This window comes from Haemaphysalis longicornis, unplaced genomic scaffold, assembly GCF_048455015.1.
Source record: "Haemaphysalis longicornis isolate Haplotype H1 unplaced genomic scaffold, Haemaphysalis longicornis Haplotype H1 scaffold_6, whole genome shotgun sequence".
In the NCBI taxonomy this organism is placed as follows: Eukaryota; Metazoa; Arthropoda; class Arachnida; order Ixodida; family Ixodidae; genus Haemaphysalis; species Haemaphysalis longicornis.
This window is the reverse complement of record NW_027526407.1, coordinates 62,409,807-62,421,378: the sequence shown is the minus strand read 5'-3', so window position 1 is coordinate 62,421,378 and position 11,572 is coordinate 62,409,807. Positions and strand designations below refer to the sequence as shown.

The 11,572-nt window shown below is 47.5% G+C and overlaps 1 long non-coding RNA gene across 1 annotated transcript; it reads left to right on the top strand.

Moving 5' to 3' along the window:
* Positions 1 to 2,372: 2,372 nt before the first annotated feature.
* On the top strand, positions 2,373 to 11,285 carry LOC144141590 (uncharacterized). The gene is made up of 3 exons (XR_013316650.1): positions 2,373 to 2,499; positions 9,225 to 9,296; positions 11,020 to 11,285. It is a non-coding gene; the product is annotated as an uncharacterized LOC144141590 (long non-coding RNA).
* Positions 11,286 to 11,572: the final 287 nt, after the last annotated feature.

The window sequence follows — 11,572 nt, the reverse complement described above, 5'->3', positions numbered from 1 at the left end:
AACGAAACAAGTGTAAAACAAACGCTTAACCGTTTGTATTGAATGCAACACGGCCATAACACATGGATATTCTGTTACCTGAGTACGTTCCATAAAGAAATAGTTGAAGCCCCGTGGCACTTCTTTCGTGCAATCGCAGAGAACGCCCTGAGCCGAATGCCCGGGTTTGACGCATACATTTTATTCAAATTCAAAACAATCCAGAGATGCGTTTCTAACGAACCCAACGTCACAACATGCGTTGAAAGTCTGAACCAAGATTGACAGAGGATGGGTTGCCTCCTGCCCGTCGTAAATTCGGTACTCACCTCGCGCGCGCTTTGCGGGGACGAACAGCAAGTCACTTAACTCTGGCGCACAAGCCGATGGCTTTTAGCCACGCACACTGCACATACCCCATGCGAGGTTGAGTCGTACAGCCGGCAAAAGGCTTGTCTATAACACAGCGTTCGTACTCTCAGCCCTATCCTGCCTCGCCGGAGCGGGATTTGAATAAAACTACTGCGGAATTCTGAAGTCTTAGCCCTTCGCTTTTGCCTCCGACATGTTTGGAACTAGTATGTTTCGGCAGTTTTCGGATGTAGCTGGTTGAAGTTGAAATCGCTGTTATAGACAAGCGTTTTACCGGCTCTTCGTCGCTCCAGAAAGATAATCCAGACCATGGGAAGCACTATCCACCCGCAGAAGCACGTCGCATTTCATCACGAAACAAAGGCGTCCACAACACACACACCATCGCCTCCTGTAATGCCAAACGCATCTCGCACTTCCCAATGGGAGTAAGTGGTACGCCTGCCGTGCCCACATGTCGCTAAGTGGGGCCCCAAGCTGAACCGGGATCACGCAACCGTAACTGAATTCTGGAGCGGTTTGTGCCTTGTTGCCAAGGCAACCGATGTTTGAAATTGTCAAAGAAATGGCGCTCGCTCCAGCGCTAGAAAGCTCAGAGCCGCGGAGAAGCATGTTTTGCCAACGTTGCCGCTCTCAACCACGCGTCGCCCCAAGCTGAACTGGTCACACGATTGAAGCTTTTTGTGCACGGGTTCTGTATCGGTTCAATATGACTTTTTCACATACCGCCGGCAGGAATTACCACCGCTGCAAAATAAGACCCGGCCCCAGCGGGGCCACATCTGATACGGCGCTTTTTGGATAAACAGTGCGCGGTGCATCAAGGGAACGAGCGCCCGACCCTCTCCGTGCGGCTGCGAGTTCGCCGCCGATAAAAGTCGTGTGCCGCCAGCAACGTACACCGAGAAAGGGCAAGGCCAGGCCGCCGCATACATGCGGCCAGATTTTTCGTTCGCTTTTCCAGCCTTGAGCGGAGTGCGAGATTCATGGTGTCAACAAAGCTTGCCCGTAGCAGACGACAGTCTGAGCAGCGCAATAACGGAAGTACGTCACCGCTGCGGAGCGCAGCATCATGGGAGGCAAGGCTCGCGCGCAGTCAACAGCGGAGAGAAAGTAGAAAGGAGGAGGAAACGCGGAGCGACGATAATGCGCGGTTTTTGATTTACGATTTCTCAGCTAATACTCATCGCTTTAACAAAATTCTTGCGGGAGGAGATTGCGAATACATTGCTTTATTTGGGTACATGTACATCCATGCATCGGCGGAAAGTATTTCAGGACCCCTTTAACAGCGCAGGCAGCTGCATAGTTTGCTCATCGGCATGTCCGAAAAAAAATTCCCGCGCCTTCCCGCGAGGGGAACACGAGTAAATGCAGAGCATTGGGGCCTCAGTACTGGTTGAAGGCAGTGTTGCTTCCATCGCTTCTTCCGTGATGCTGGAGTAGCAGACACGAGTAAACGTGGGAGCAAGCGTCAACCAAGGAAGGAAGGAGCAACGCAGTGACTGAAGCACGAGCGACCGCTAGCCGCTTTATATATGTAGCGCGCGCAGTAGAGGGAGAGCAGTACGGGGGGGGAGAGAGCGCGCATGCGGAAGCAGCGTGCGCCCTTCCACGCCCCACCACGCTGCTATCACGCACCTGTTACGCCGAGACCGCGACGAAGCGAACGGGTTGACTACGACGCATGCGCGCGCCAGCTGCTGTTGAGAGAGAGGAGGGAAGGAGGAGAGGCGCACCTGCTGCGGACGCGGAGCTGTGGACGCCGTCCGACGCAGGAAGAGGCGAGGCTAAGAAATGCTCTGCATTTAAAACAGAATTCGGAGTCGCATATCGCGGACTGTGCATGTTACGGCCACTGGAAATGAATCCCATTGCTCCTTGTAGCAGTGGACGTCACTGTAAAGTCGAAGCCTGTGTGCGTGCATGTGTGTTTGTTTGTGTATAACCTAGGGATCACATTATCAGTTTATTTTGATGCCGTCAAAAAACAAACATTCTGTATTGTTTGAATCTCTTCAGGAGCACATAAAAAATTGCCAGCTGGACCGTTTCGAAGCTCTCAACTCACCAAGCGGGAAGATGAATGGTTACCAGCCAGTGAATGCCTTGCTTCAGGAAAGCAAACCGGACACCAGATCCATTAAGGTGAGCAATTATCATTTCGACAGGCGATAGGACGTCAGAAGTAACAGGCCTCTATGTACACATTTACAGCCCAAAACATTTAGACAGGGGACGAACGAGACAAGGAGAAGCGCTACTTCCAACTGAAATTTTATCTACAGAAACGACATATATATATGACATGGGGATCAAAAAATGCAAGAAATAAACCAAAGTATGGGCGCATTGTCCGAAACTAGAGTATGTGCGCACTGTATATGCGCGCACACATTCCTTATGTCATGGGCGTACCCAGGAAGGCCAGCTCTTTCGCTGTCAAAGATACGGAGGACATGCTCAGGCAATCTTCGCCACCACGATCCATCTCAGCCGCCTCCACAAGCTCGCGTGTGCGCTGATCGGGATCGCGAAAGACTACCGTACACAGAGGCGAACACTTGCAGTTCTGGCAATGACTGGTGAGGTTCCCGTCTGCGGCTTTTTCCGCTCGATTGGCATGCTCACGGAGGCGTTGATTAAGGCACCGTCCTGTTTGTCCAACGTAAGCCCTACGACAAGACAATGGGAGCTTATACACGACTCCCGCAGTGCAATTAACGTACTGATTTTGGTGCTTGACCCCGCACTTTATCTTTTCTTTCAAAACCGGGCACGTACCAATGCATAGCCGTGACAGTTTTCCGGAGCAGACATCACAACTTTGACGCCGACCCTTCCACCGATCTTTTTAAGATTGTGTGAAATGCCGTGCAATTAGGGAACAACCACCACTTTGTTAGGTTGGTGGGTCGCCGGGTTATCTTGGTCGCCTTGCTGGTACTATGGATTACCAATTTGTACGATGGATTACCAACTAGCTCGAACTCAGCCGTTGTTAAGTTATATTTCTAGTTCTACGAGTCCGTTTGCGTGTTTACCTCTTCAGCCTTCACTTCTAATCCCTCTCATCGCCATCACAGTGTGCAAGGCGCGCCCATTTTCGTACTGCGTTCGGCGGAGACAACTGCCCCAGGAAGTGTTTGCTCTTTTCGGTGGCTTCACGCCTACTTTCAGCCATGGAACAGGCATGTGCAGGATGCTTCGCTAGGATTGGGAAAAGCAAGGACACATGTACCGTGATTTGCTCTGCAACCAGATTCAAGCACAGCGGCTGTCACCCTTCTTTAAGAAGAGAAGATGGCAAGAATACAAGCCACAAATCGACTCCACTGCAGAGAGTATGTGGCGAAGGACTCTCTTGGTGCTCAGGTCCAATCGACCCAGGACTCCACCTGCTTGGGCAGGAGACATCTTCACTGAGGTTGACATCGTCCTTCCTGATTTCGTGCCGGACACTCTGGGCTTCGGTCCGAAGTGCGCCGTGCAGCCAAAGACATCCGCTCCGAAAGTCCTGTCGTATGTACGACAGGTATCAAGTCTGGCTCCGGATAACGAGAAAGAATGGTGCGTGTCAGAAGGCGTAAATGTACTTTTGCAGTGCGGGGTCCCCAAGACTACGTTGCCTGTAAAGAGGGTAACCACCTCCCTAAAGGATCGTCCCCGACGTCTTGTACAGTGAGATAAGGAAGGTGGGTTCGGAGTGTTTCCTCACGCCAGGTTTTTTGCGAAAACTCACGAAGCTATTGGTTCTGTCTTTCGTGTCTGTGACAATGTCTCGTTACGCAAAGTTAAACGGGAAGCAAAAGACCTGGGCAGTAAGTTCAACCTCGGTGGTTTGGTTAAACAGATAGAAAGTAGCGCAAAAATGGGCCTGGAAATGTTTTTCAGCGCTAATACTCATAACGTCGGTACGCCCTTTAGAGTTATCCTGTCTGAAAGGCGGACATGGCAGAAATGTGCAGCGGGTTTTCTGCAGCGCAACTTGAACCTGTTGAATGTAGATGTTCCTTTTGGTACAAGGAATTCGGAGCAGTTGGTTGAATTTCTGAGAGAGAATTCGGAAGTGCGGTTTAATGGCTTTTCTGTCGATGTTAAAGACTTATAATACCCATTGCCGCGTGACCTGATGCTAACCTTTGTTGAAGATACTCATTTTTGCTTTTAGTCCAGTACCGTTTCAGACTCAATGTGGCATTTCGGTTCAAGATTTTTTGGATTTACTGGGGCTCTACTTAAAGCGTACGTCCAGTGGCATGGTCGCGTGTACATCCAAAAGCAAGGAGTCTGTATAGGCTCATGCGTTGCCCCTGTTTTGCGGAACCTGGTGATGGCCCACCTTGACGGGTTAATTGCTGACAGACTAAAGGAGAGAAGGGTTCTAAAAGTGTTCCGATATGTTGACGATTTCTTGGTGTTAGTTGACAGTGGCGAAGAGGCGTTTTCCCTAAATGTGGCACGAACGTTGGCGATTTTTGAGGCATGTCTTAACTCCCTAGAGGATACACACGAGGTCCCTAAGCAGTGCAGTCTCAAATTCTTGGACCTGAGACTTCAGTTCTCCGGAAAACACGTCTATTGGATGTATGACCCTCGCAGCCGGAAGCCGCTACTGCCGTTCAGGTCTGCTCACACCAAACTGGTTAAACGAGCCATTGCCAGCAGCTGTCTCAACAGTGCCTTGAACAAAACATGTGAGCACCTTATTGACACCAGTTTCTATTTGCAAGTGCGTCGCCTAAGGTCGGCAGGTTACCCCGCAAACTTGATCGTAGCGGTGGCCGACGCAATTCGCTCAAATAAAAGATGGGCTGGCATCGGGCAAGGCGACCGAGATAACCAGGCGAGCCACCAACCTAACAAGGTGGCGGTTGTTCCCTACTTGCACGGTATTTCACACAATCTTAAAAAGATTGGTGGAAGGGTCGGCGTCAAAGTTGTGATGTCTTCTCCGGAAAAACTGTCATGGCTACGCACTGGTACGCGCCCGGTTCCAAAATAAAAGAAAAAGTGCGAGGTCAAGCACCAAAATCAGTACGTTGATTGCACTGCGGGAGTCGTGTATAAGTTCCCGTTGTCTTGTCGTAGGGCTTACGTTCGACGAACCGGACGGTGCCTTAATCAACGCCTCTGTAAGCATGTTAATCGAGCGGAAAAAGGCACAGACTGGAACCTCACCAGTCCTTGCAAGAACTGCAAGTGTTCGCCTCTGTTTCATGAGTGTACGGCTGTCTTCGCGATCCCGATCAGCGCACACGGAAAAGTGTGGAGGCGGCTGAGATGCATCGTGGTGGCGAAGATTGTTTGAGCATGACCTCCGTATCTTTGACAGCGAAAGAGCTGGCCTTCCATGGCACGCCCATGACATAAGGATCGTGTGCGCGCATGTACAGTGCGCACGTACTCACGTACTCAAGTTTCGAACAATGCGCACATACTTTGGTTTATTTTTGGTATTTTTTTATCACCATTTCAGGTATGTATGTCGTTTTTTTAGATAAAATTTTAGTTGGAAGTAGCGCTTGTCCTTGTCTCGTTCGTTCCCTGTCTAAATGTATTGCACTTTAAATTTGTACTATGGATTACCAACTAACCCGAACTCTCACGTTAAGTTATGCCTCTATGTACTATCGACCGATTAAGTATACGGACCACGGTTTCGAAAAATTTGAAATTTTTTTTGTTTTATGCCGCTGCCATCATGAATAAATATGTGGGGCCCGATTTTATTTTCGAGTGGCTTTCTTGAAAAGTCTCTTAGAGGTTGCTAGTTAGGAACGTGGCGGAGCAATCTCCAGACGATCTCCAACCTGTGATCTGTTTACTTTATTGGGTGATAGTGCGTGCCACAGCGATCAAAAACACGCACAAACAAAAAAAACAATATTTTTAAAAATACGCACACAATACAAAAATACACTTTACACGAACCCAAAAACAGAAATAGTTTATTGCATGTTCGTACCCCTCGAAAAAACGGCTATATGCGCGCTACACTACTCCTATCAAAGAAACTTGAAAAATTTTGCTTTGCTTTCCCATTTACCACCAACCAATAACCGATAGTTAACTTAAGGCGCATATACGCCGCATCGGTTTTGACACTAATAACTCAACTCAAAACTTCATTCCTCGCCCATGTAAAACGGAAACGCGCCGTACTACATTCTTTCCACAAGAACCGTACAAACACCTATACTTCTTTCCTGGAATGCAGGAGCCAACCACTTTTCGTCACAATGAACGTAATCGCTAGCTCTTTCTCCGAAACACGTTACACAGGCATTCACATCAGTTTCTAGGCAGCATAATCTGGATGCTATGTATTTTAGGGGAAAGAAAAGGTATATTATATAGATAAGGCCAAAAAATTACTCCCCTCAATGAAAGTACCCCTTTCTCTCTCCAAAATTCTGATTGTTGGAGAGAATAAACCCACAGGAGCGATAACTCGTGAAACATACACGCGACAGGTCTGAATTGCACAATACCAAGCGGCAGCTTCTGTAATGTCATTGCTTACTTTGCTACAATGGAAGTTAAAGAAAACTAAAACCAACCCATTTTCCAATATCTTTAGAACTCCTTCGATTTATACATTCCTAGCTACCTTAAGTCTTAAGTTAACGTTTCTATAATACGTGCTGTTCAAGCTCAGTTATCTTATTTACCGAAGCTCGAAGCTGTGCATTTATTTGCTGCTTTCTTCTGTTAAACTTGCAAGCACTTTGCATGTTTCTATTGCCTGTAAGCCAATTGCAATGTGTTGCTGTGTCATTGAAGTATTTATAGTTCTGAACTACTAAGTTATCTTTCAGTTAAAGGGGCCCTGAAAGGCGTTTTGAGCGCACTAAATGAAGTAGCGCAATCGTTAGATTGGGTCGTCAAGGTCATCTGGGTCAAGTATTACTCTTTTACGCGCAGCGGAAAGCTCACACTTTTGTTGCAAAGTTTGTCGCTTTTTTCTCACCCTTTCCTTCGTGTTTTTGGACGCCGCCATCTTCACATGTCTACATCATCGATTCCCAGATGTTCGTCATGAGCTAGATATCCTGCTATTGGGCGGCTTTTTCACGCACTTCCGGCAAAGAGATGAGTCGTCTGCTCAGCGTCGGCTCGCCGGCTGATCTGCCAGCGGAGTGTCGGAGTGCTTGGACATTTTACGACAAACGAAACAAGTGTAAACAAACGCTTAACCGTTCGTATTGAATGCAACACGGCCATAACACGACATGGATATTCTCTTACCTTAGTACGTTTCATAAAGAAAGCGTTGAAGCCCCGTGGCACTTCTTTCGTGCAATCGCAGAGAACCCCCTGAGCCGAATGCCCGGGTTTGACGGATACATTTTATTCCACTTCAAAACAATCCAGAGATGCATTTCGAACGAACACAACGTCACAACATGCGTTGCAAGTCTGAACCGCGATTGACAGACGATTGGTTGCCTCCTCCTGCCCGTCGTAAATTCGGCACTCACCTCGCGCGCGGTTCCGGGGACGAACAGCAAGTCACTTAACTCTGGCGCGCAAGCCGAGATGGCTTTTAGCCACGCACACTGCAAATACCCCATGCGAGGTTGAGTCGTACGTCGCTCGAGAAAGATAATCCAAACCATGGGAAGCACCATCCACCCGCAGAAGCACAACGTCGCATTTTATCGCGAAACAAAGGCGCTTACAGAACCTCTATGGCGTCCACAACACACACACCATCGCCTCCTGTAATGCCAAACGCATCTCACACTTCCCAATGGGAGTGAGTGGTACGCCTGCCGTGCCCACATGTCGCGAGATGGGGCCCCGAGCTGAACCGGGATCACGCAACCGTAACTGACTTCTGGGGCGGTTTGTGCCTTGTTGCCAAGGCAACCGATGTTTGAGATCGTCAAAGAAATGGCGCTCGCTCCAGCGCTAGAAAGCTCAGAGCCGCGCCGGAGCATGTTTTGCCAACGTTGCCGCTCTCCACCACGCGTCGCCCCAAGCTGAACTGGTCACATGATTGAAGCGTTTCGTGCACGGGTTCTGTATCGGTTTAAAATGTCTTTTTCACACGCCGCCGGCAGGAATTACCACCACCGCAAAATAAGACCCGGCACCAACGGGGCAACATCTGATACGGCGCTTTTTGGATAAACAGTGCGCGGTGCATGAGGGGCATGAGGGACCGAGCACACGGTCCTCCCCGAGCGGCTGCGAGTTCGCCGCCGATTAAAAGTCACGTGCTGCCCTGCAGCAACGCACACCGCGAAAGGGCAAGGCCAGGCCGCCGCACAAATGCAGCCAGATTTTTCGTTCGCTTTTCCAGCCTTGAGCGGAGTGAGGGATTCAAGGTGTCAACAAAGCTTGGCCGTAGCAGACGGCAGTATGAGCAGCGCAATAGCGGAAGTACGTCACCGCCGAGGAGCGCAGCATCACGGGAGGGAAGGCTGCCGCGCCGTCAACAGCGGAGAGTAAGTTGAAAGGAGGAGGAAACGCGGCGCGACGATAATGCGCGGTTTTTGATTTACGATTTCTCAGCTAATACTCATCGCTTCAATGAAATTCGTGCGGGAGGATATTGCTAATACATTGTCTTCTTTGGTTACATGTACATCCATGCATCGGCGGAAGGTATTTCAGGACCCCTTTAACTCGCGAAAACTAGAAGACAGCGTATATATTGACCATGAATGTTGCCTTTGAGAAATACTCCGTATTTGGCGCAGAATAAACGAGCGTAATTTTTTTGTGACAAACACGTTTTAATGTTTCAATATCCGTAGTGTCCTAATGACGAAATTTCGGTTAGTAAAGCCCGGAACTTGGACAAATGATTCTTACCACAATTATACACAGCTCTGTCGCCATCCTGCCTACTGTATTTTCAGGAAACTGCGGAAGACCGCGCGAAACAAAAGGAGACTGAAGATGACGTTGAAGCCCTGAAAAAGAGAGTAGAGGTGAGTTTATGTAGATCACGTTCTAGGCGCATGCTATTCCTACTGTTTATACGTACAATGAGGAAGCACGCCTTGAAAAGTCTCCCAACAAATCGGCTATCGGAGATTCCTTTTGTACCGGATGTTTAAGATTAGACAAATATGTAATCGTGTTAAAAACAAGCGAATGAACGCACCGGTTGCAAATTTCGGGTTCCATGCGTGGCCTTATTCGACTAACTCGACAACTCCACTTTCGTGGCATGATCAGCGCTAGCAACTGAACCACAACTCCCTTTTCACAATTCAGCATTACGCGTGCTCCCTAGGACTCGTAGAACTACTGTTTGTGAAATCTTGTCGCTATTATTGAGAATTACTTTAAAATTCTACCCTATTTATATTCCTTCGTTTTTCACTGTTTTCTGTTTTGCGTTTATTTCCGTATTACATCCCACTATGAGTCTCCCCTTTCGCTCTACTCGCCATTCCAGTAAATTCTAGCGCACAGCAGAAGAAACACAAAACAGACAGACGAGAGAGGCGCCTCTGCAACTGGCTTTGTTACGGAGCCAAGTTTTCTAATTTGTTGCGAGAGCCTAGATTCGATAAAAAATATCTGCTCACTTCGCAGTAAATGTCGTCGACATACGATATTCTCCTACCGACCCTACAACGTCAATGCCTCCGTTCTCGTTCCCCCCCAACTCTCCCGTTCTTCTCCTCCCGTTTCGCTCTTCCTAAACATAAACACAGTAACGCTTTCCTCACGTCAATGCAATTGTGGCGCGTTCCACTGCTCGGGCCATCTACTGGAATCTCGTTACTTTTGAAATTTGAACCCTGCCACGAAGGGGCGCCAATGCTCCTTTGGTATTTTAAAGTCAATATATTTGTCAGGAGTAAGTTTATATTTGCTATCGCCTAAATAATGCTGGCATTTATTTTGAACTTGACGAACAATGCAAATATCACTTGCACTGATGTGTTGCCTCAACTATGCCTAGTGTTGTTCTTTTTTTTTTTTGCTCAACAGTATTAGAAAGTCTGCACATTGCCACCAGCTTTAGTAGTTTAAAGATGCTTTCCAGATATAAACGTATCGTTCAAGAATTATTTTGCCTTTCGGCCAGACGGATGTATCCAGATATAGAGACTCACCAAAATATTCACGTTTAAGTAACCGAAGACAGATCAACATTTATAAAAATCGAAATCATTCGTAACAAAATTTCGTAATTAGTGTTTTATCGGTAAAAGGTGTCCCTGACAGATCACTGATACAAAATTGGCCACGTTTATTGATGTATTCTGCATTCCTGTGCTTTTCGAGCTTTTGCGTCTTGATTTCTACCCAAATCCCTGATTTCAATTAGCCATGCTTTACAACTGCAGACCCAGCAGTGCATACAAAAAATCAGCTAGCCTAGCAGCAACTTTTCTTGCGACGTTGTCATTTGAAGCACGGCGAGCCAGAAGCAGTGTAAAATTTTCAAGTACACCAGCAAATATTTGTGGACCTCCCGCTATCTCCCCGACTAAATTCTGGTTCAGAAATTACCTCTTTTTCTATGCTCTCCGTGTAATATATATTCTATTGTTTAAACAATGATATGTTTAAAAATGAATAGAAGAAATTCCTTACCAAGTGCTTCGAAGACTGCTTGACGAATGAGTTGCGAAATTTATGAGCGAACATAGGCTACTTGTTTCGAATGAACGTTAATATAATGACCTTTTTCAGGAGTTGGAACAGAGGATCGAGAACCTTGAGCACCCCCTGAGAAGGCTTCTCGAAAGACTGCGGAATAACGAGTAAAGTGGTGGGCGGTGTTTCTGATGAGACACTTTGGGTTCATCTATGCATGTGGTTTTGCTTCAAGTTATTTTCAAAAAATGAAAGCATTAATGTTGCTTAAGTTATTTTTGCCTGCAAGATAGAGCTCCGTGCCTTGGCTTCGAATGAAAACTTTGGTTTGGTTACATAAAGAGAAAAGAAAGCAGCTAGGATTGCTGTTTTGTTTCGAGTCGTTGTAATAAACTTTTTCAGTCTTTACTCATTTCGTCTCAATTTATCTACGCAAAATATGATACGGGTTGAGAGCACGAGAAAAACAATGGCGCCAATCCATGCTGGGAAGATCGTTGAAAATCAAAGCTTTCAACGACGCCCAAAACGATCGCCCATTCGACGTCATTGAATTGAAAAACGTGGCGCTACAAATACTGAAACCAGAGATTCTGCCAGTCGTTGCCTAAAATTGGCCGGAGCGGCACCCAGAATGCAGCAGCGAAGC